General features: G+C 44.1%; 1 long non-coding RNA gene across 1 annotated transcript; it reads right to left on the bottom strand.

The window, feature by feature from the left end:
* Positions 1-17,152: 17,152 nt before the first annotated feature.
* LOC148651715 (uncharacterized) lies at positions 17,153-21,540 on the bottom strand. Its single transcript, XR_015925064.1, has 2 exons — positions 21,290-21,540; positions 17,153-17,428 (listed from the first exon to the last, which is right to left on the bottom strand). It is a non-coding gene; the product is annotated as an uncharacterized LOC148651715 (long non-coding RNA).
* Positions 21,541-23,954: the final 2,414 nt, after the last annotated feature.

Below are 23,954 nucleotides of genomic sequence, written 5' to 3'. Positions count from 1 at the left end.
CCAGCTCTGGGCTCTTCCCACGTTTTAACAGGGCAGCGCAACAGGCCCTTCAGAAGTTTAGCCTGCAATCAATAGACCACACTGCTGTGTCCGCTAAATTAAATGAATTGGTGCAGAAGAATCTCTTGTGAGATATTAAAAGGGGGAAAGACTGTTTAATTCAAATCCTTTCGTAAGGCCTTTCTTCCAGGCCCCGTTTACAAAGTACAGTACAAAAAATTGCAACAAACTCCTTATTCTCCCAAGTTAAATTTTCAGAAAGGAGCAACAGCGAGCTCCTTGTCAGGAGAAGAGGCATACCTTCAGAGTTACTCATCCACGGGCGCCTGTCCTGAAACAAGAGCTCCGAGCTGCCAGCCTGCCAGTAGGTCCTCTTTAAAGTTCACTTGAAACAGCAACCTGATTTGAACTGAATAAAGATCATTACATTTTTAACAATAGCAGGTTTGCAATCCTGACCTGAGCAGTGTATAATGGCACTCAAAAGATATGCAACCGTCCTGATTTTTTTAATTAAAAATTAATTAAAGTCCCACTGCTTTCTGGGTTGTTGTTATTTTTTTTTTTTTGTTCTGGATTAAGAAGCAGGGTTAAGTCAGAATAACAAAATAGTGTTCAAAGTGCACAACATGTAGGAGAGGTCCTGCTGGGGGAAATATAAGAGCAAGGGTTAAGCTCATTGTAGACTCTCTCTCCAGTGCGTTCCAGAGGTACATGTTACATATGATTAAACGGCCTCCTCCAGCAGTGTCCCGGAGTGGCGCTTCCGTTCCAGTTGAGCAGTTGCTAATTTCTTAAAGCCCTGGTCTTGGCTACTGGCATGAGATTTCCAGAAAGATGATCCGATATAAAACACTTCCCCAGTCTCAATCTACTCACACAATCTTTAAGCCTGATTAGTGAACACAATTCAGACTTGTCAGGAGTGCTAGATGCTGCTCTGTAATAACTTTAATAACATGCATTGTTTTTTAAGGGACTTAAAAAAAATGACTACAAAGCGTTTCATCACAGTTATAATTTCACAGCCGTGAAAAGGACTGGTGAGTTGTTTTCCCCTGAGGTTCTAGAAATACAAAAACGGGCTAATTAATTAGAGGAGTCGATTGTTACACCTACTAGGACGTGTTTTGATTTAGTTTTGCATTGTCTGCGTTTCCTGGCATCAAAACTTTAAAAACATCTCCTTTCTTTACACCTGCACACTGTGAGAAACCCAGCACCATAATAATAATAATAATAATAATAATAATAATAATAATAATAATAATAATAGGACAAAAAACAGAAAAGGCAAATCTAGCATGTGCTTCACTTACATTCAGCTTAAATAAAATAAGCAAAACTATCGATGACCCATAACGTGCGTCCTACACCTGTGCGATGAAACGCCGTGAGCAGGTTTTCTCTGAATATGAGGTGGGTTACACATGACAGGAGACCATTCGGCCCGGCCAGCGTGTCTGGGGCTTGTCGAGGTTCCCAGCGGTGCTGTCAGGCCTCGAGAAGTGGGAGAGGGGGAGACGACAGAGGCTGCGATTGTTCAGGAGTCGCTTCGGTCTCCCCTCCCGGCCGCTGGTCGCCGGGCGAGAGTGTGAGCAGGGGATGTTCACCACACCTCTCGCCCCGTCTCCCAGAGCTGCTCGTCTCCACAGAGGGCGGCTGCTCTTTTTCCCCGTCCCGGCGGTGTGCGGGAGCGATACAGTACCTTGACAAGGGTGACCTTTCCCTGGTGGGACGGTGGGTGGCGTGCTTTTGATTCAGGCTGTTTGGACTGGCATCTTCGGGACAGGGGGAGGGCTGGGCAGGGAGCCCTGTTACTCACACGGCCTCCAGGGCACCTCCGGCCCGCGGGACGGCCGAGGGGATCAGTGTTTTTTGTTTTCTTTTTCTCTCGCTCTCTCCTCTCATCCCTGTGGTCCACTGAGAACAACCCCCCCCACATCTGCTTGACTGCTTCCAGACATAGGTGTGTGTGACATCAGCTTCAACTTTTTCTTCTGCTGAATTCTGCACAGCTCTGCAGAAAGGACTATCTTATTTAAAGTGAAATTAAAATAGATTTTCGAAAACATGTGGAGAAAGGTGATATATGCATAGTTTGCATTTGAGTCGTAAGCCTTCGAGAACAAAATATATTCCACGAAAATAAGGTTAGAAATGCACATTCGATACAGACATTACGCATTTAGATAACCATTAACCATTTTACCAACAATTAAAATTAAAAAAGAAATTTTTAAAAAAGAAAATCATTTCTCCTTCACATTTTCAGTTTATGGAGCCATCCTCTTCCATACCGTAAATATTTGAGAAATTTAAGAATCTTTGCACATGTAGAAGAGCTTATTTTAGGCACTTTGATGGAATAAAAAACACAGCACATTGCTGTGACCAACACATGACTGAATAAGAAAAGAAAAATAAAAAAAAATCAGGTCGGATCTACTGTTGAATCAGTCTGTATGACGCAGGGGAGCTGTGGCCTTTTCCCTTCCAGGGATTGCTGAGTCCTCTCCCATCATCTCTCATTCCTCCTCAGCTTCTGTCTCTGAGACAGGCCAGTCGTTGCCTCTGATCCCCAGACACTCTCACGTCAAGCTGCAGTGCACAGAAGCATCCGAGCAGCCTGCCCATCTTAAGCCATGAGGTGAGCACGGCTTCTTCCTTTTCATTCAGAACACGCTGTCACATCGCCACCACGACCCCTCCCTTTATCCGGAGTTAAAAGGAACATTTTAAAGGTGGTCCCGGTTCCCCGTGAGCTGTGTCCAGGTGTATGAATGGAATCTGTGCCGGCTCTTTTATGCAGAGAGGTGTGAGTGTTAGAGGAGAAGTAGGTCTTGGACAGGTCACATACATTGGAGGATAAACTTGCAAAGACATTCGTCAAGATTTTTTCTTGAAGTTAGTTTACATTAGCTAAGGAACAAGTAAAGGTTTATTCCATGCTGAAAAGAAATGCTTTTCCCTTTAGCATGGAATAAACCTTTACTTGTTCCTTTCGCATGCTGACGCCTACTCGAACAACCTTAGCTCCTCAGTCGGTCAGCCTGTGAATGCCGGAACCTTGTGGCTCAGATAACACACGTGGGTCTAATCTGGCTTGATTCTGCAGCACACAACTGGCCGAGCACCGCTAAGATAGAATGGGCTTGAAGGGGCAAGGCCCCGTTGGCCTCAGTGAAACAGACCCCCTTGATTTCCGGGTGATCGCAGACTATGTTGCTCCCCCGATTGGCACCAACGCTCCGAGCTGACAGAGCCGACACTTACAGCATTGTAAGAGACAAAGGGCTTTGACAGGTGGCATGCCAGTGTGGCATGGCGGATGACACGTATGTGGTGTATGCCGTGTGTGTGTGGGCGTGGCGTGTGATGCGCAGGTGGGTGTGGCAGAGGACCACATGTGCACCCGCATTTCCAACGTTTCTGTGTGAAAATCAAAAGAAAAAAGTTAGTGATTCTCAGTGATTCTAAATTGAAACAAAAAAAGCACCAAGAACTTGATTGTCCTAATATATAATATTATATAATATATATATATTACAGTACTAAAGCATTGAGTGAAGTGCCTTAAAATGCTGATTCCGTCATGGGATGTGACAGATGAACTGTTTTCAATCACGGGCTAGAGTTTCAGCCTCTTAGTAATGAAAGGAGGAACAGCAGTGCTCAAACGTTCACGGCTTTAAGTTTGCCCTTTTCCTTTCTCTGAAGACAAGAACAACACACTGAAGTTGTGAAAGTTTCTTTTGCCAACGCTAATCTGCAAAAGGACTGAGCAGCTCTTCTGACACTGCTTTCCGGGATGGCGAAGGAAGGTGGCTTTCTTTCTTGTTTCTAAACGAGATGGAGTATTGGCACAAACTGCTCGTGAAGACAGAGAGAAGGCGGTCAGGGCTTCCGCACAGGCAGGGAGGGAGGTGTCCGCTCTGCAGGCCATCTCCTTGTCCAACTAGCAGAAGTCAAGCCCACAGCTCAGTTGATACTCATTAAAACACTGAGGTCTTACACGGAGGGGGGATGTTACCCAAGGTTAGCTACCGTGCTGCTTCATCAGTGGTAAATTGACAACAAGATTTAGCCGAATCCAGAATTGTATTTCTTTTATCCACAGTTATGTTAGTTAATGATGGAGAAAACTTGAAGGCCTTCCTGGTAGTTTTAATGAGGGCTCCTTTTTTAAAGACCATAAAATGCCACCAAATTAAGGTCTGCCAATTTTCTCCGCTTCAATCTGAGAGCCACCCTGGGTGAAAAAATCATCACGTTGGTCTGAACTGGCTCCAGTGAAGGAGAAAGCCAGCATGGGCTTCCCTCACATGGCATGCAGTGTATTAAAATTCAGAAAATAATGGCTTTCTGTCATGTGTTCCACACCATCTCTCTCCAACTTTTTAATTAAAACAAAAAATAGTAACTCCAAGGCAGTTCCATCACTCAAAATGCACTGTGACTAGGATGACAGGTTTCACATACTTAATTGTAGTTAAACAAATGTCACCGTTTGTTCATCCAAACAAAATGTCTTAGCATTTACTTTTTCACATTAATATTGTTCACCTTTATCATCTCTGTTGCCTTTAGGTCCTTGAGGAACAGGGTCTTATTATTCCGTTATATCTTGATTGAGCTGTGGGAGTTGGAAGAGAAGTTTAAATTGCAGATTTCCACCTCTCTTGTTCCTGAGATCAGAGATTCTTTCTGTTTCATTCCTGTCTTTTGTGAAAACTGTTTTGAACCACCTACTGCTTAGGTTTACCTGCAATAAATGTGTAATAGACAAGCAATTAAATTCTCTTCTATACTCGGATCATCCCCACATAGTTTACCATTTCGAAAGTAAAGCTTAAACCTTTAACAGTGTTTGTAACAATGCCCTCAGAAATCAAATGGAAATAGCACATGATAAAAGACAGCATTCCTGGAATTTGACTACTGTTGTTTGAAATGTTGTCTCTCTTCTGAAGATAGTTATCTTCAGTCTGTCCATTTTATTTAGAACCATTTCTTAAGAATATCTTTTTTGTGTGAGATCACAAGCCCTTTCAAGTGAAGGGGTCCCTTGTAGATTAAGAGACACTCTGCTCCAGACTCGATTGTGTCCCCATTGTGACTTGCCCACACCAATGTGTCATTAATTGGATGTTAAGGTCATTAAAGTGCGTGCTGTTTTCTCTATTTGCAGTGTGTGTTTGGTATTCTGTATAAGCATTAGGGCACTGACAAATCGTTTGGTTTTCAGTAGCCAAAGGGTCGAATGTCCTCACCAAGCCACTTGTGTTTGGGTTGGAATCTGTGCTGTCGTGTTGCTGTTTTCCTTCTGGAATCAAACCGTCGTCACCATGAATTTATCTCCCTTTGGCCAAAGATCTGCTCTCTCGCTCAGATACTGCAGACGCTGTTGGGAATCCTTCCCCCTTCCAATACACAACAGCAGAATCCTTGCACAATGAAACACAGAAACTGTCTGATATGGGCAGAATGTCTTCCTGCAGGAATAAACAGAAATATGGTGCTGTAGATGCTATATATATTTTTTGCAATTACCCCTCGTTAAAGCAGCTTCTGTTGGGTATGTAATGCATTTACAGTAATTGTGTTAAGCCGATTTGTGCTGTAGCAGCATGTGAGATTACATAATGTTTAAGAATGAACAAAAACGTCAAAGCACCTGTTTGCTGCAAAAACATAATTTGATCTCTTCTGTTTGGGAACAAAGCTTGAATTCTTTTTAGCTCAGTGTCTCCTCCTGTTGTTTCTAAAAGTCAATATAATTTTTTTGGTGTTGACTGGGAAAGCACTGCAGTGAAATACTCTTCTCCCTCAGGATTGACCTCTTTACTGTGTTTCTATTTCTATTTTATTTTTTCATTTTCAGCAGAAGCAAATTTTAGCTTTGTGTATAATAAGGTAGGCAGAGTGCAGGTTTAGTATTGCCAGATTGTTTAAAGTATGTGATGATATTCAGTCTTTACAGCTGGCTTTGTACCGTGGGCTCTTCTTCATAACAATATAAAAGACATATTTAGTTTCTCTGTCTAGGTTTGGAGAAATGTATCAGTGTCCTGGGGTACAGGGTGGTGTTTGTTATTGTCCTGGGGTACAGGGTGGTGTTTGTCAGTGTTCTGGGGAACAGGGAAATGTAATCTCAGAATCACAAATGACTGTTCACTCAGAGCAGAACCAGCACCTCGGACATCTGTCAGTAGTCCAATCAGAAGTATCCTTGTGTTTTATAGGGGGTATATTGGCATTCAGCTTATTCTTGCTTTTGGGCTTTTTTCCAACAGGCCTCTGCTATCTGAGCTTGAGCCTACAGGCTGGTTTACAAAACAACAGTGTTTGTGGACGACGTTGTTGCCTTTTGTTCGTTTTGTTTTTGTTTTGCTCTCAGTGTTGGTGAGGTTTTGGCAGCACGAGGCTTTTAACAGATGGTCCTGCGGTAGCTGTGCTCGGAGAACAACAGCTCCCGTGGTGAATCGCCAAGCCTGGCAACTGCCAGGGCTCGCGGGCACTAGACGGGGAAATAGGGTAATACACCGAAAAGCAATTACGGTGATTTGATTTACAAAGAAAGCAACAGAGGGAAAATTGTTTAATTGCAGTAGCATTATCTGTTTCTACAGCCACCCCCCACCACACACACACACAACCACAACCCTGGACTGCTTCTCCCTTCTCTTGTCTATGGCAGTGCAGAGGGAAGAGCACATTTGTAGCTTGCAGGTAGTGGAGAGGGTGCAGATTGAAGCTATGATATGTGACATGTGTTGCAAGCAGTCTTTGTAAATTTCCCAAGGAGCTGTCATAATTCCAGCATACTGAGTTAAAGGTTCTGTAATTCTCAGTTTAATCCTCCACTTAGAATGTGAATTTTATTGGCAAACCGTAACACATGCAGTGCCTTGCGAATGTATTCAGTCCCTTGCACAGCTTTCACATTTTGCTGTCGCTTGCAGTCAAGGCTCTTTGAAGTAGCAATTAATATGTTACGTACACAACCCGCTGCACTCATTCAAATCAGGACCACAAAGAAAGTAAATAGATGATATGAAAAAATTGGGGAAGTCACAAATGCTAAGCATTCAAACCCTTCGCTGTAGGAAACCTAAATTAATTTAGGTGCACAAAATGCCTTAAGAAATTGCACAATTAGTGGACTGGCCCCGGTCTGAGTGTGATAATAATAGTTCTCATGATTTCAGAAGAGGAGCATCTGGAGGTGTCTCTGTCAGTTTCCTTTGTCAGGCAGTGAACGAGAAGCAGAGACTCAGCCGTGAAGACCAAGACTCAGCCGTGAAGACCAAGACCGGCCGTGAAGACCAAGACTCAGCCGTGAAGACCAAGACCGGCCGTGAAGACCAAGACCGGCCGTGAAGACCAAGACTCAGCAGTGAAGACCAAGACCGGCCGTGAAGACCAAGACTCAGCAGTGAAGACCAAGACTCAGCAGTGAAGACCAAGACCGGCCGTGAAGACCAAGACTCAGCAGTGAAGACCAAGACTCAGCAGTGAAGACCAAGACCGGCCGTGAAGACCAAGACTCAGCAGTGAAGACCAAGACTCAGCAGTGAAGACCAAGACTCAGCCGTGAAGACCACGTCTTTCAAAGCGAGGCAGGAGTGAAAGTGGCTGAAAAGCACAGATCAGTACAAGGGTACAAACCAAACTCAAAGGCTTGAGCACAGCCGAGTCAATCGTCGAGAAATGGGCTGTGCCCTGTACCCCTCGATCGGCCTGTTTCTCCAAGACGCGCAGCCGGGCCAGGAGGAGGGATCTGGCGAGGGGCCACCGGGAGACCAGCGGCACCGCTGGAAGCCTGCGAGATAGTGACAGTCGCAGGAGTCACGGCTTCGCTAGAGCCCTGGGAGTGCCTGACCGACACTCACGTGGCCCAGCAGGGGACCTCAGCAGTGCAGGCGTGTGCCAGAAGCAGACAGGCTGGACTACACCCTGGAGATGGGAGAGTGGCTCTCAAAGAGACATAGCATCCACTAACCTGGGGCTGGGCTGAGCAGTCTGCACGCCTTAGCTCTGCTTGCAGTGCACTCGAGGTAGTTGCGAGCTCGCAAGGAAAAGAAAGGCACCTGCAGGCCATGCTAATAATCACGGGGAACTGGACTGCAAAAATGGCAGTGTGATCTAAATGTGATGTAAGACTCCAGGACAGCGGTGCTGCTGTTCTCGAGTCAGCGGTACCTGGAGAGGCAAAATGATCCCCTCGAGGTTTCCCCGCGTTCCCACAGTTCTCACCGTTCCCACGGGCCAGAGCAGGGTGAAGGAGAGTCTCGCACTCTCGAGAGCTAGCAGCCACGGCCATTTAAATCCTGATGACATGTCCTGTCAGGCAGCGTTAGTGCCTCCCTGCCTTACGCATCGGCCTGCTCAGCAGCAGAGCCCCCTGGGGGTCCTGACGCGGTCGCGGGGGCAGACCCGGCAGCCTCGCGCCCCCCCCCCCGTCCACGCCCCCGACCCGGCCTGCCGGGACGTCACGGCGCCGTGTCCTCGGGACCGGGCCGCCTGTGCGAAGAACAGCTCTCCTGGTTTCTGCAGGTTCATTACAGATGGCCAGAGCTCACTGTTGCTGCGACATGCGGCACGGTGCAGAACCCAGAACAGGTCTGTCGCCTGGCCCCGCACAGGAAGGGCGCTGGCGTTCACTGCTGCACCAGTCAGCCTGACTGGCAAGACAAAAACACACAGTACAGTGTTTATACACCGGCCGCACAAACAGTCTTAAAATATCTAAAATGTTTCCAATATTAATAATTCAAAATAGTTCCAATTGAACTTGATATGTATGATGCACAAAGTCAGCTATATCAGTATCATTAGCAAATGATCTACTTGTACAAAAATGAATTTGAGAAATGAATACTACTGGACTCTCCATTTCTCCAACAACAAACGGTAAACAACCGCTAACAACAATATGACTGCTTTTGTTTACGTGTCTGGTTATCTCCAGTTTGGTGGTCAGAGCTGCCACCTCACAGCTCTCGAGTCCTTTGGATGGGGGCACCTCCTGGGTGGAGTTTGCATGTTATCCCCTGGTTTTTCCTGCTTCTCCATGTGCATGCTCACAGGCTCCTAGCCTGGCCGCGCCAGAGGTCGGACAGCAGCTCTGCTCTGCCCCCGCCAGGGTTCGCTCGCAGCGGCTCGCAGTGGCTCGGCACTGAGACAGGCAGCGGCAGAAGACCGGGACCTTGCTCTGTCTAGATGTGGGGGTGGGGGGACCTGACTGCTGGGACTCGCTCACAGCCCCCAGCCCTGTTCCTCTTGCACCGGCGTGTAGCTCCAGTCTGTGTCCGGTGCGCCCGGCCTGCCACCACTCTTCCCAGGCTGCCAGGTAATGCACGGGCGGATATCCAGTACACCTCCATATGTGGGAATTGTTCAACCTCTTCCACCTCTCACCTCCAGTCGGGCCACCTTCTGCTCACTGCCTCCATTCTCTGACATTTTGCACACCTTCTCTGACTAGGAAAGGTGATATTCCTTGAGGTTTTAAACAGATATAGCAAAGTCACACCCGTAATGAACATACTGCACAACAGAACATACTTTCTGGGCTTTGGAAACGCTCTGAATGTTGCAGCTGTTGCACAGAGATCAAATGATAAGTCAATTTACTCCTCAAATAAATAAAATTTTTAATGATTAATACCATCTGCAGCACATTTCGCACCTCAGCACCAGAGTGGATGAGATATTACAAAAATAAAGACAAAACAAAAAAGAACATGTAATGCCTTGTAAGAGTGTTCAGAACATTTCTATGGAGCCATGTTTTGCGAAATTGCAAAACGCTGTATGACATTTTTTTAACATAATATTTTATTCAAAACATATTCAAACAAAAGATGTTTAAGGGTGAGATAAGATACAGTAAATGTTAACAAAAACTTAAGAGACAAAACTGAAATACATGTTTGCATAAATATTCAAACCCATGATCTCAATGTGTGGCAGAAGCACCTTCAGCAGAAATAGTTTTTTTGGGTAACTGTCAGCCATCTTTGGACCCTGGCTGGGTGCAGTTTTTGCCCATTCTTCTTGTCAGATCTGCTCAAGCTCTCTCAGTTGGTTTGAGTAAAGCTCATGGACAGCAGGTGTCAAGTCTTTCCACAGATTCTCAATAGGATTCATGTCACTGGACTGTGTGATGCACTGTAGTGTGTAGGGTTTGCATCAGCTGTAAAACTGCATTTAGGCCAAATTCAAACTTTACCAAATCTTTGCAGTGTCAATTAAATGCTTTGTTGCAAACTCTGTACAGGATCTGAGATGGCCTTTCCACTCTGTCAGATGGGCCAGCTTTGTGAAGTGACTGGCATACGTGGTTCAGCACAAAGTAGTAGAAAGCATTTTCCTTTAAAGGAACATTTTCAGTACGCTGTGAATATATAGTAATCTATGGTTCTTAAAAAGTTCTTATAGGTTTAACCAGAAATATTTTTAAACGAGGCAAAAAAAAAATGTGACCTGTTTTATTTTAAAAGGTGTGCTGTAAACAAGTATTAATGTACAGGCTAACAATCAAATAAAAAACGGAAAATCCGACAGTAGGTTTGTCTGAGACCTGACATGCTGTGTGAAAAGAATTTCTTAATTATTTAGTAGTTTCTTTCGGTTTTGTTTACTTAGCTGACACTTTTAACTAAAGTGACTCGCGTTGGTCCCATTGAGACAGTGGAGTTCTGTGCAAGAGCACAGCCCAGAGGGAACAAGCATGACACATGACACATGACACATGACGCATGACACATGACACACGCAGATCCCCTCAGTTAGCGCCGCCCTCGATACAACAGATGAAAGTTGTTCTTTTAAAGTCGAGTATCATGAAATATTGGGGTATCATGAAATGCTGGGGTCTCCAACCAGCTTCCCAGTGGCCAAGGCTGGTGTACACAGGTGCCACAGGTGGCCTCTGTCTCCAGCCGCCCGTGGGGACATTACTGATCAGCTGGGGCTCTCCTGCCCTCAGCCTGCTGATGCAACCTCCTCGATTTCCCTTCTCACCCTCTCTTTTTTCTCCAAGGCCATCATTTGGATATTACTTCTCGCCACCGCAGGGTTTCTATATCTTTTTATTCAGAAGTGTCGTGTGCCCTTGCACAACAACAACAACAACAACAACAACAACAACAAAAATACCTCCAATGTTTTTGGTTTCGATTCCCGTCCTTTTCCCGTTATGATTCATTTGTATTTCTCTCGCTCTGCCCCTCTCCCGTTAGTTCAATGCGCTTCCAAGCATGCAAGCAGGAAAACGCACTTTTATTTTTGATCATTAACCTCATGCTGTGGATTTGTTTTTGCGTTCCTAATAACTGATAACGCAAATGTAGCCTGATGTTGCCCTACTACTGTTTTCTTTTGCCTGTGAGAAAATGGGGTGTGGCGTTACTCAGGGGTGTGGTAGTTTGTGCTGCTGCCTCACAGCTGTGGGGGTCAAGGCAGTGCACCTACTGTGTGGAGTCTGCACGGTCCTGTTTTCAGGTTAAGTGGTGTCTCTGAAATGCGTTTTATATGAAAGTTTAAAAATCTGAAGTGCATTCATTGTGTTCTGAGAGTCTGTTATTATGAACACTTTCTAATATTTTTATCATACTTCTTTTTGATAATACGTACAGTAGTGTTGCAAGTAATTATTCATGTTGTTTTAAATGCTTCGAAGATCTTATGATACAACCCTTAATTGTCTGTTTAATTTTCATGTCTAGGTGTGATCTACGCAAAATTCACTGAATGTTTAAGTTAAAATGACAAGAACTGTATAAACGTGAGTTATATTTCTTGATGATCTGCATTCCGTTTTTTAGTTTACTTGGCAAGATTTTTGTTGTGTTAATGGGAGCAATACTAGATTCCTCCCGTTTCTGCGACAGAATCTGCCTGCTTGATTGTTAAGAAAGATCAGCCGATGGAGGGATACCCAGGGCTCAAAGAGAGGACAACTCTTAAGAGCAGATAGAGAAGTCTGCCCAAGGAGGCTTATAAAGTGTACCAGAAGCGAATAATGCAGTAAGGGCAGAGCTCTGAACAGGGCTGTCCGTGTGTTTGCAGGGGGTTTCTCCAGGTGCCACGTTTCCAGAACAGCTGCCCCACTGACAGATGAGACTAGAGGGAAGTGCCTCTTCTTATCTTTCATTGATTAAAACACTTTTCAGCACAACGAAGAAAACCTACTACTCTGGAAGGAGAAAGGTAAAACCTGCTCATTATAAGGTTGGATGTTTGTTTCAGCACAGTTTCTGACTTTACCGCCCTACATGAAAGCCCACATTAAGGCCTGTAAGCATCACCTTTGTGGAAGCTCCTAACCTGATATAACAAACACAGTCATGACTCCCACTGAGTGATATACGTAGGAGAGGATATTATGCCCTTTAAAGCTTGTCTCTTAGAAAGCACACATCTGTCCTGAAGTAAGCTGTCCTCACAGAGGCTTTGTTATTTTTTGCATTAGGAATGTCAACCTCAAGCCACTTGGATATACTGAAATGGTCATTCTCAATAAAGCCTCTTGTTTTCTCCCATTGAGAAGAAAATGCAATGTCTAAAACATTAAGTGTAAAAGCTCACTTCTCCTTCTCTTTGTAATTTCTGTGCAAATAAGTGTTTTGTTTACAGGGGGAGAAAGCAGTTTATTGGGAATTCAAGCATGAAGTGGAAAAAATGTGATTCTGATGGAGCATGAGTGGTCAGTTAGAGATTTTTCTCCTATTTAGTTTATCCCGGGGTCATATCTTTTATTCTTTTAACTCCTTTATTTTTTTAAAAAAGACTCACATTAACAGCTTTTTTTAGCAAATGCATGTAAGGGTGAAGGGAGGCAGAGGTGAAAGAAAGAAACAGAGAGGGGTTGCTCAGCGTGTGACGAGCGAAGAGCCCTCACTGAGCATCCGCAGGGCTGAAGATAAAGGCAGCCACACTACAAACACTACAACAGACTCGGAGAGATGAAAATTATAATAAACTCCTCTGTAGTACACGTCCCCCTTGTGATCATTTATTGAAACCGAAGGTGAATTAGGCCTGATCGGTTCAGTCTTTCCTTCATTCCTCTGATACAGTACCTCTGCCGTTCAACTTTCAGACTCTAGATGACAGAAGGACGAAACATCCCTCATCCCTCATCTTTTATCCACTTTTTTAACCACTTGCCTTTGGGAATACTGGCTAAGGTCTTTCATGAGGTTTAGGATATGTGGCTTGTATTTTTAATAATAAAATAATAATAATAATAGTAGTAATAATAATAATAATAATAATAATAATAATAATAATTTATTGTCCTTACGTGGTACTTTTCAACCCAAAGAGCTTTACATAAAGGAGGCACCCATGTCTTTCCCCAGTGACGTGCAGCCCCAGCTGGGTGACAGGTAGCAGGTCACATGGAGGAGTGAGAAACTGCTTCCCTGCCGGATTTAAGGAGGAAGGACTTCAGGAAAACCAGGGACACTGAGAATATCACCACCTTCTCTCATGACCGCCATGGGGTCTTTAATGACCCTGATGTTGAAGCCCAGGGGCTGTTGACTGGATGCTCCTATCAGCAGCTCTAGAACAACTGGAATCTGATTGTCTCATAGTGCCTTGCCAGTGCTTGCCAGTGGAAACACTCTATTTATTTTCTGCAATATCAATGTTTTAAATACATCTCTCTAGTGTTTTGCATGGCTAATCACTCTGTAGCCGAGGTCAGTAAAGCCTTTTAAGTTGTGATGTGAATTTTACCTCTCATAGCAAAGCCTTCATCACAGTAATAATAAATCAAAGGATGCTGGTCTCATGGTGAAAATCTCTACATTGCCCCCTTGTGGCTGTCAAATAGTACCCCATAAGCCTTCAAGCCTCCCTCTATAGCAAAAGGGATCAACAGAAAAAGAAGCACCAGAGATGGTGTTTAGTTTGATATTTACAGTTTATAAAACATTATGACACTGAACCATATGGAATAGAAATTAGAGTGATTTTTGGCTGAGATTCTCTCCAGGCCCCCTGTTCTCCATTGGACAGAGTTCCTGCTGACACCAGTCTGAGTGACAGAGCTGTTAGAAGTGATGCCAGTTTATTTTCAGTCCCATGAAATGAAACTGTCTCGATGCCCGACTCTAACAACTGTGAAGGGTGGGCCATTGTGAAGCCCCGCAATTCAAAAGGTTGTTTTCCCCACTGAGATTGGTTCAGCTCGCACGCGCTAGAGGTTCCAAAGACACGCTACCCCGAAGCACAAAAAGAAAGAAACAAACTGCTTTTGGGCTTTTGTCCTTTCAAGTGTCCCCCTGAATGCAAACTTTGCTCTTCTAGCAAAAATAAATAAAGAAGTTTTGCTTCAGAGCCCCAAAGGTCTGATCCTTCGGCGTTTCGTCTGAAGTGACAAGGATAAGGAGTCAGCACATCACGGGCTGTGACGGGGGGAATAGGGGTTAATTTCTTGCTCTGTGACACTGAGTGGAGAGTCTGAGCAGAGTCATCACCTGTGGGGCAGAAATTAATGAATCACCGTCGACAGAAGAGAAGATGTGGAGTCAAGGGTTCTATAGTACAGTGAAGCAGGCACCAGGTACATAAACCTCACAGAAAAACATCGGTTAGTCTCTTAAGAAGAGCATGGCTCTTGAGGATTGAAGCATATGCATTGAATAACAAAGCAAAGTGTAAACACTGCCATTTAAAGGACGCTGGGAGGAATAACAGAGATTAACTGCCCTCCGCAGTGGAGTGTTCAATTGCTCCTGAAGCACTCCTGTGTCGGTGCGATCTCAGTGGATTCTAATGACATGGCGTGATCAATCTGCAGTGATTACACAGTAGATGAGCATGCAGTCTAAATACGTAATGGAAGCACACTTTTTGTGTGAATGTGTATCCTCAGACAATTATCTTTGTAAAATATCCCTCCTACGCATCACCTTAAATATGACATTATCTCCCTCTCCTGGAAATAATCCATTAGGAGTTTTCTTATTTCAAATTCAATACACACGTTTGCCTATTTATGTCTAATTGCTTTCTTTAATTAAAAGGAATTTCATGTACAAAGTCTACATCTGTTCATCAGAGTGATAGGTTGCCTTCACACATGGGAGCCCTGATGTGGCATGCAAACACACGAGCTGAGGTGAAAGCTGGCGTGCCCCTCAGATGGGCTCGGAGAGGTGGTGTGGACTGTGTAAGCCTGACATGGCCACTGAGCAGAAAACTCAGCCCGCTGAGCAGCCCGCTCGTCCATTCTTCCGCAGAGCACGGACGTTACTGCGCAGCCTGCTCAAACTCCACCGCTCATTTTTTCAATTGCAATAGCCGCCTCTGTCAGAACAATATCATTTGAAAGTTAGGCCTTTTTTTTCTTTGGTTTGTTTTTTTAAGACCATCGGGAGATAGGGTTGTCCAGAAGTTTTTATTTTCTTACAAAAGAGCCTTTTGTTCTATACAAATGTTATTTTGCCACACAGGCCTTTTGTGTGGTGAGCGTACTGGCACACTTTGGTTGGCATTGCATCACCCAGTTGGGGCTGTGAAGTGGCTTAAGTGGAGTTTTCAGAAAAGTACTTAATAAATGTAAGGAATTATTATTAGTAGAATTATCCCTCTTCTCTTCGATGGTTATTAAAAACGGACGCACAAAATAAGCCGGTTTTGTCTTTTGTGACTCATGGACTTGAGAGGAAAGTGCTGTTTCCGTGCTCTAGATCACATCAGTGTTTACTCCAGTAGTTTCCTCTGCAGCCCTACTGTCCTCTACGTGCCAAGCTTGTACTTCCAGTTTGTAGGAGTTTTCAAACTTAGTTTGTTACTAGAGAAACAGCCTTTCAAGCAAAGCCACCAGGGCTAACAATCCTGGACTAAAATGGTGACAATATGAAAGAGTTCCTTTTAATAACAAGATTAAAAAATATATTTTGTTTTATCACAGAAATCAGTTTTGAGGGTGTTGTCAGCAGGGACTCTGCTGACAGCTTTAGGATCTTTAAGAAAGACGTTGACAGTTTTTAAAGTGTTTCATGCTTTTGTAGCATTAAACAGCTGTGTACAGAGGCACAGCAGTAACTCTCATCAAAGTTAGAATAAAATCTCTACTTCTATCTCAGCTCGGTCCTGTTTCACCCAGACATTCAGTGCAAATCGCCTTTGGGATGCAGTTTGTTCCTGGACACAGAACAATCAAATGTTGTTAAGGGCTGAAATACACCAAATTCAGATTTCGTAACCTTGAACATCTGCATTCCTTGTAAATGAAAGGTGAAACCAATTTGAGTGAACTGGAAATTTACTGGAAAAAATAAACACTATAAAACATAGAAGAAAGAAAAATGGCCAACGTTAATATAGTTCAATCACCTTTTGGACATCATACTTGCAGATTCATGAACCGCTTGAAAGTTCACAGTCTTCGCAGTTTTTGTTCTGAGGGATGTACATCTAAGGCCTTCAGAGTCTCATTGTGTTGGGCGTAAAGAGAGAAATATATGCTGGGGCACAGACTCTCAGATCCGCGATGATTAGACTGCTTAACAGTTTAAGGGATGCTTTGAAAATGAGATTCCTCCTCTCTAAGTTCATTCTGGTGTTGTTTTCAGGTCCATGGATTGGGCATTTAATCTGTTTAGCTGAAATTTAGTTAGCAATGTTGACACCTCTGCACTTCAGCACTGGGCTTTTCTTTTCTGGGACTGAATCCCCTTTCACGTGTCTTAATATGCCATCTTGGTCTCTCAGGGACAATAATTGAGTTTAGGCGAAGTTTAAATAGCTCTAAGGACAAGGAATACAGATGGGTATTTCATTGATTATCATTAACACCATCCTAAGGCCCCAGTGTCAGGCTCTGGATTAGGACATTACGAAGAGAATGAGAGAGTTTTGGTACTCTATTCCCTCTCAATAACATTCTTTCACATATTAAGTTAATTCCACCCTAGGTAGCTACTTTATCATGCAGAAGGCCTTAATCCACTGATGTGACTCTATCTGCTTTCACTTTGATACGGCCTCTGTTTGTGGGAGAGCTGCAGTCTGTGTAAGACAAAGCACCCGTGACAGGAACAATCTCGCCCCGCAGGAACAGGAGGGTTCGCCGCGCCGCAGCTCGGAATAACGTGAAACACTAGAAAGGCTTTAAAACAAAAAATGGGGAAGAAGACGTTATATTTGCGGCTTTACAGCGTGGAAGAAAACATACGTTTTTTCTTTTTCCGGCATCAAGAAGATCCAGCTCCACTGATCTCCTTGTACCGCACTTTATGTGAGGAGCACCTTTGACCTCCCTTTGAAAGGCTCCTCCGGGCCCTGTGAGCGGAAGCCTGGTGGTGTTCTTTCAGAAGTGGGATTGCCACTAGCCCCTCTGGTGAGTTTAAGCAGCTGTTAGTGTTGGTGGCAAGGTTGTCCCCCAGCCTCTGTACTCTCCCTGGGAAAAAAGATTATGGGTCAGTCCCCAGTAGACGGTTACAAAAGGATTCAAGCGGTTCGGGATTTTTCGACATCCGAAAAAGATTTCATGAAATTTGTAAAGATCTGACGTTGCATTACTGGATGTTTTGTGCTCCCTAAAAAGCTTAGAGAGACAAGTTAAAGGGGGGAATAGAACCTGAGTTTTTTATAACTTTCAGTCTCCATCCCCATGCATCTCGGGCCGCGAACATCGCTGAGAAACACTCTCTTACAAACCGAGAGCAGCTCTGCAGTCCAGGAGTGCCGACTGCTTTCACCATCTTATTTTACACACCGGAGAAACAAAAAGGGCTTTGATGTTTTTTAAACACGCCGTCTTGAAACACTGTTGACAAAGTATGATGTGGAAATGGAATTGATCGGGCCCCTTTCAATTTTTAATGAAATAAAATTTTAAAAATAGCTCTGCAATCAGAACTGTGATTATTAAAGACTAACACGAGTAGGTTAATTCCATCAAGGACTGGGACTGGCCTTCCTTCGCGAAGTTTGTAATGGGAGAGCGATGGGTGAGTTTGTAGGGGCGAGAGTCTGGGAAATATCCAAATATGAGCGGCTGACAAGTGCAGCTAGAAATTCACAGGTTAGAAGAGATAAGGGAGTCGCTCTTCAGGAAAAGATGGTCATTGAGCCAGACCCAGTAATGAATTCAGTCACCTGGCCGAACTTAAGCTGTCCATTTGAGTGTCGGCGCTGTGGAGGGCTGTGTAGGGTTTGATCTTCCTATCACAAACAGATGGTTTCTGTTGCCGGGCCTGGGCTGGGAATGTCATTCTGGACACAGATAGAGGCTGAGGGAAGATCCCCTGTTGCCTGCTTAAGAAGACCATAAGCTTGAGCAGAGAAAAAGAAAGGGTCTGATACTGGTGTTAATTACCCAGAAACCACACAGAGTGGAGAGGTTTGCCTCCCTTCGTCCACAGATAAAAGGCGTGGTATGAAAACATTTTGCAGGGGACAATGCAGCAGAGATTAACATAATCTTTCGTTTGTATCCCCTGTAAGCTATCCATGTGTGAGCCACTCTTTCTCATTTCTTCCCCCCTCTAATGTCTGGATTTAGGGAGCGAGAATAGGCTTTGTCCCTTAAGTCTGACAGTTGTGTTTCCCCGCCTTTGTGTGATCATCCCTCTTGATGGTAGGCTGCTCCTCTGCTAATCAGACAATGGAAGGAGAAGTAAAGTGTCACTTCATTGACAGACCTTCTGCGTGTTATGTCATTGTTAATCCAAAGTCCTCAGCCTGTTCTCTCTGCCTCTTTCATCTGAGCAGCCGCAGTGAAAACGGAATAAATATGCCGCCTTCATATTTCTACATATCAAAGAGCTCTTGAGCTTGTGTTTTCTTCTTAAACGGAGGGTATGGTATACAACTTGGAGCTAAACTTTAAATGAGGACATCACACGGCACTGTGCATGTCTTTTAGCATGAGGGGCTAACCCACCAAAGCAGGAGAAGCACAGCAAGTAGCATTTCTCTGCTTCTCATAAATGCTGCACTTCCTTAAGAGATCTCTCTTCAGAGCTGGAGCATCTCTGCAATCTGTGGTATCAGGGCTGGGTTCAAACCCTGCTTCAATTACAGGGAGAGTGACAGGTGACGCTCCGGTTCCTGACTGTTAACCACGCGTGCACGTGGCGATCATTATCGCACTGTCACATCACAAACAGGAGAAAGGCGAGTGCGCACTCCCCACCTGAACTCCCACATGCACACCTTCACTCTCGTGTGCGAGGCGGACCATACTGCACAGTGCGAGGACTTCCCAGGAACGAAGCGAGTTCTAACAATTTCGCTGCTTATCTGCTTTCACCTTGCCTTGCTTCTGCAATAGCACCGCCTTTTCATAACAAACTCCCTTTGACTTTCCTGTTGTTGATGACTTTGTTCCAGGACAGGTTAGAGTCCCAGGGAAAGGCAGAACACCGAGCTCAATGACTGCATGCCTGCAGTGCGATGCTGTCATCTCGTTAGCCACACACCCTCCAGTTAGTGTCATGCTGAACAGTGACAATGGTGAAGCTCCTAGTAATATTTTCAGTGGTGGATCCTTGCTGAGCAATGGATTATCTATATTTTAAAACTATTCAATGGCTTTGAAAAGATTATTTAAAACAAAACTGCAAATATTAAAATTTAAATTTATTTTTACTGATTCAGACAACACTCTGATGTGCACTTTACTCAGAAAACCCCTGCATGTGTGTCTGGCCTCTGCGGTTACAATTGAATGAAATTAGTCTTTTCATTTTGCCTCGCCCTGCACTGTTTTGAAGAAATGCCCTGGGTCCAATTCCATTGTGTGCAGGCTATGAAGTTCCTCTTACGTGATTTTGACAGTCTCAGCATGGGCTTGATGTATCAGAAGGTAGACATGGCACAAAGTATATTGTATATATTTTAGAGGCCTTCTATCATGTTCAGTGCTGTTTATCCCAGTGCTCATCAGACAGGAGAAAGGTGATTTGCACTTCTGTCTTCCAGGCTTCACATATCTCATCGCAAATACGTTGTGCGTTTGAGGGAGCACGAGTCAGCTGAACACCAGCGGTTGTTTTGCTGGTGACTCGCTGGCTCCTGTTTAATAATAGCGAGGGACTGACTGCCATACTCTGCATAGCACTGGGTTGTCTTTAAGGTTTAGGCTTCATTTTGACATACTGGAGAAATGGCTTTAAGAATGCCTCTAAAGAAACAAATGACAAGAACCGCCCTATATGGCAGAACCCACAGAATGCACAACTTTGCTGAGCAGTGAAACTGAAAATGAGAGATGAAAGCGGAACATTTTCTCTTGTGTGCTTAAGTATGGACGACAACTTCTCTGTGATTTCTTTCTTATTTAGTCGTACGCCACAGAAGGTAATATGGACTAGGAGAGTTATGGAAGCTGCCTCAGAACACTCTCTGTAATTAAGCGAATGAGTGAAGAGTGTGTGTTAAAGGGGGAAAGAGAGGGGAGATGTTCCTAACTCACCCGAACCAGCATCAGACAGGTGTGATGTCTGACCTCTTGACCCGTTTGCCAGATTGAACTGGGCCTTGTCCGCGGGCAAGGAAAAGAAAAGTCACTTAACACAGGCGCGGTTGGGAATTGATACTGGCTGAGGTCACTAAATATTAATCACAAGCATTTGGCAACGGCAGGGTTCAACTCGCAGAGCGGTGGACCCCGCGGCAGCTTCTGTTGCGCAGACCACCGGCCAGCAGGGGAGTCCTGATTAATGCCTGCTCAAAAATCAGCAGCAGGAATCTGCAGGCTCCGATATCTGTGCAACATTCTACAAAGCAAATGCAATATATACATTAATACGCGATATGTGCTGCATAGAACTGCGCAGGTCACTTCTCGTCTGAGATAAACATTGTGCGGTTGCACCTTGGTATCTGCGTCAGGGACCTTATAGCGTCAAACAAAAACTCCACCTGAGAATTTCCTCGCACGATATTTGCAAAATAACCTTTTTTTCTCGTAATTTCAGAGAACATACTTCTGTGACATACTAAGGTGTGGCTAGTGCGTGCGTCTCTCACGCTGTTAGGAAGCGATTGTATGACACGCTTTGCGCACACTCTCAATTCCTGAGAAATGGGTCAGTTTTGCAGCTTGCTAAAAAGAAACTCGGTGTACGTTTTCCTTAATCCCGTGTCAAATGATGTCTCTTAATTATTAATTATGTCGCAATCTGTTGCATTGATTTGCAAGAGCTGGGTTTGCTGGAGGATCACAGTTTTGATGAATGCGCTTCTGAACGTACTCTAAATATTTAATCCGGTAATACTGGATAGTACATTTCTGTCAACAAACAGCACTTACCATCTTGTCTTTGTGTGTAAAATGGTTTTGCCCACCGGCACCCCCTTTCTGTACCCATGAAATGTGATGAGGCAGAGAGAGAATCTGTGCACTTAATCAGTCATCCGGAGCTCGTTTAGATCCACCAAGTAGTGGCAAGTGTGAAAGGAGACGTGCTCTCGCAACGCTGCTTGCCCAAACCAAAGATTTTACCCGCAGTAGATGTTGGTGTGCAATTTTTAAATGTTCTTTTATGATTAATGTAACCTTAAAATTACAGAAAGCACAGGTTGTGGAGGAAGAGAGAAAAAAAAAACTTTCTAAATATTTAAAGCTGATTCTGTTGCCGGGGTAACAAATCTGGGTTTCTCCAGGATTATCCTTCCTAACTCCCGCTTTACCGGCTACACAGAGGAGTTAATTAGTTCTGTGTCTTTTTAAAAATACACTTAAAGCAGGCAAACTACAATTAAACATTTAAGTTAAAGGAAAATTAACAAGAGATCTTGTAACGTTTGTGGCATAAACATGCCGCCATTAGTAGGAATGGTGAGGTTATGTACAGAACTACTTTTATTTCAAACAATAGTGAAATGATAATCAAGTCTGAGCAGATGTTCAATGTTTCACAGCAAAATAATCTAAATATGTAACACTCAGCATCCTATACAACTGACAGTTAACCGAATGGAAAGTTGTTAAATATCACATTTAGTTTTCTTCGCCTAATCCTGCAAAACACGGGTGACCTTTATAGTGTTTAAAGTAATTTCTGAACAGGCTGCTTGTGTAAGGCACTGCTGGAAGTCTTATTTCAAACAAACTGGCAGTTATTATCACTATTTGTCCCAAACATTTGCAAGCCCACATAACCGTTGTTAAATTTACCTCTCTGTGCATACAAAATTGCAAATGAAGGCATATTTTAAAAAATGACTTTGGGAAGAATATCCTCTAATTCAAAGACAAAAATGTAAAAAATATTTTTTCATGGATGTTTCCAAATAATATTATTAATTTAGTATTTGGGCATTTAAACAATGCATTAATAATTGCTGCAATGCTTTGCAAAATTTGCAGCAGTATTCATGTGTTAAATCCTTAATCATGTTTCTGTAAAACGTACCATCTAGTAATTCTTTGAGGTACAATGCGTATAAGCCTTTTGGAGAATTGAATGGCTCCTAAGAAGATCTCACTAGTACTACAATAATACTGTCGGAACTGTTGCAGCTCTCAAAATAAATTCTTTCTCTAAGCTTTAAAAATTACAATAAATACATTTATGTCCAACATGTTTTTTTGTAAGTCCTTTAGCCAAAAAAGGTTAGTTCATTCCAGTAACAGACTGAGGAGGTTAATTATGTTACCCGGCTACTAAATCTTCTGTCAACAAATGGGATATTTTTGTTTAATAAGACTTTTAGCCCACAATGACTAGTTTACACTTCATTGTGTGGCTGGACAGGACATTAGGATGGCATTTATCGTGAACAAGGGAGCCTCTGTACTCATATTGTCCAATTTATTAATATCTGTTGGGCTGAATCTGTAAACACATATAGCTTCAAATCAAAGGCTAATGCATGAGCTGTTAATAACGTTTCTGGCAACCCTGGGGAAAACTACATTTAACTGAATTTAACTTTGAATCAAAATATGTGTGCTCCATACCAAGTCTGAACATTAATTTGTGTTCATACTGTATGCTTACAAGAAAATTCACTCTGCAAAGCTTCAAGTCAGCATCTCCTCGCTGTAGTGTTTCCCAATCCTGGGCCTGCTGGCTTTTGGTCCAGCCAAGACCTCAATTACACCATCAAACCCTTCACTGACGTGGCAATAACAGGTTGAAATTGACCGGTTTGTGCCCAGCTCTTAGACAGGTTGGAGCTTTCACCATTGTAGTGTGTTAGTGAAATAAAATCCCAAACTTCTGTTCTGCAAACAAAATGGAAATATTCCATCGCAGCAGCTATTTTGATCAAACAAGGCATCAGTTCTCTGCTGAAGGTGCGCTGGAATAAAAACCAGCCGGTGTGTGAGTCACCAGGACTGGGAACCACTGCCTTACTGGAGGGAAGGTGAAACTCTTGTTCCAGTGGACGGAGTGCGCTGCTTGTCCTCTCTGAAGGAGTGCAATGTCCTTCCTAGCAGCTGCCCAGAAGCTGAAACAAACAGATTTGGTTTTGTTGGTTTTTTTCCCACAAACTTTTCAGCTAATGCCTGTCAATGGGGAAATGGACACTTGCGGCTCTTGGGCGCAGTGGCGTACCGCCCTGCACGGGGGAGGCTGGCAGGCTCGTCCCGAGCTGTCGCTGGTGTCACAGTGGGTTCTGCGTGCTGAGCGACGCCGAGCGACGCCGACCGCCACCTCTGACACCTCGACTTGAGCTGCTGCCATCACTGCTGCTCCCTCAGTCTTCCAGGAATTTCATCGTCACAGTTGCAGACGCACACCGTGTCCGCGGAGTTTAAACTGGGCTGTTTTGTCGGGAGTAACCCTTCTGGTCAATTAACTGTAGCAGCTAATTTGGAGAGCCGCCAGCCTGCCCAGCCGCAGTCAGACACGGCGATGGGCAGCCTGCCTGACCCTGCTCCGCTGACAGGAGAGCATGATTACTCGGCGATGGCGTGCCAGGCGGAGTACAGGGCTGTGTTATGTTCTCGTCCCTCAGTGGAGCCT

The sequence above is a fragment of the Lepisosteus platostomus genome, chromosome 11 (assembly GCF_059453375.1).
Source record: "Lepisosteus platostomus isolate fLepPlt1 chromosome 11, fLepPlt1.hap1, whole genome shotgun sequence".
Lineage (NCBI taxonomy): Eukaryota > Metazoa > Chordata > Actinopteri > Semionotiformes > Lepisosteidae > Lepisosteus > Lepisosteus platostomus.
This window is presented reverse-complemented; position numbering and strand designations above follow the sequence as displayed.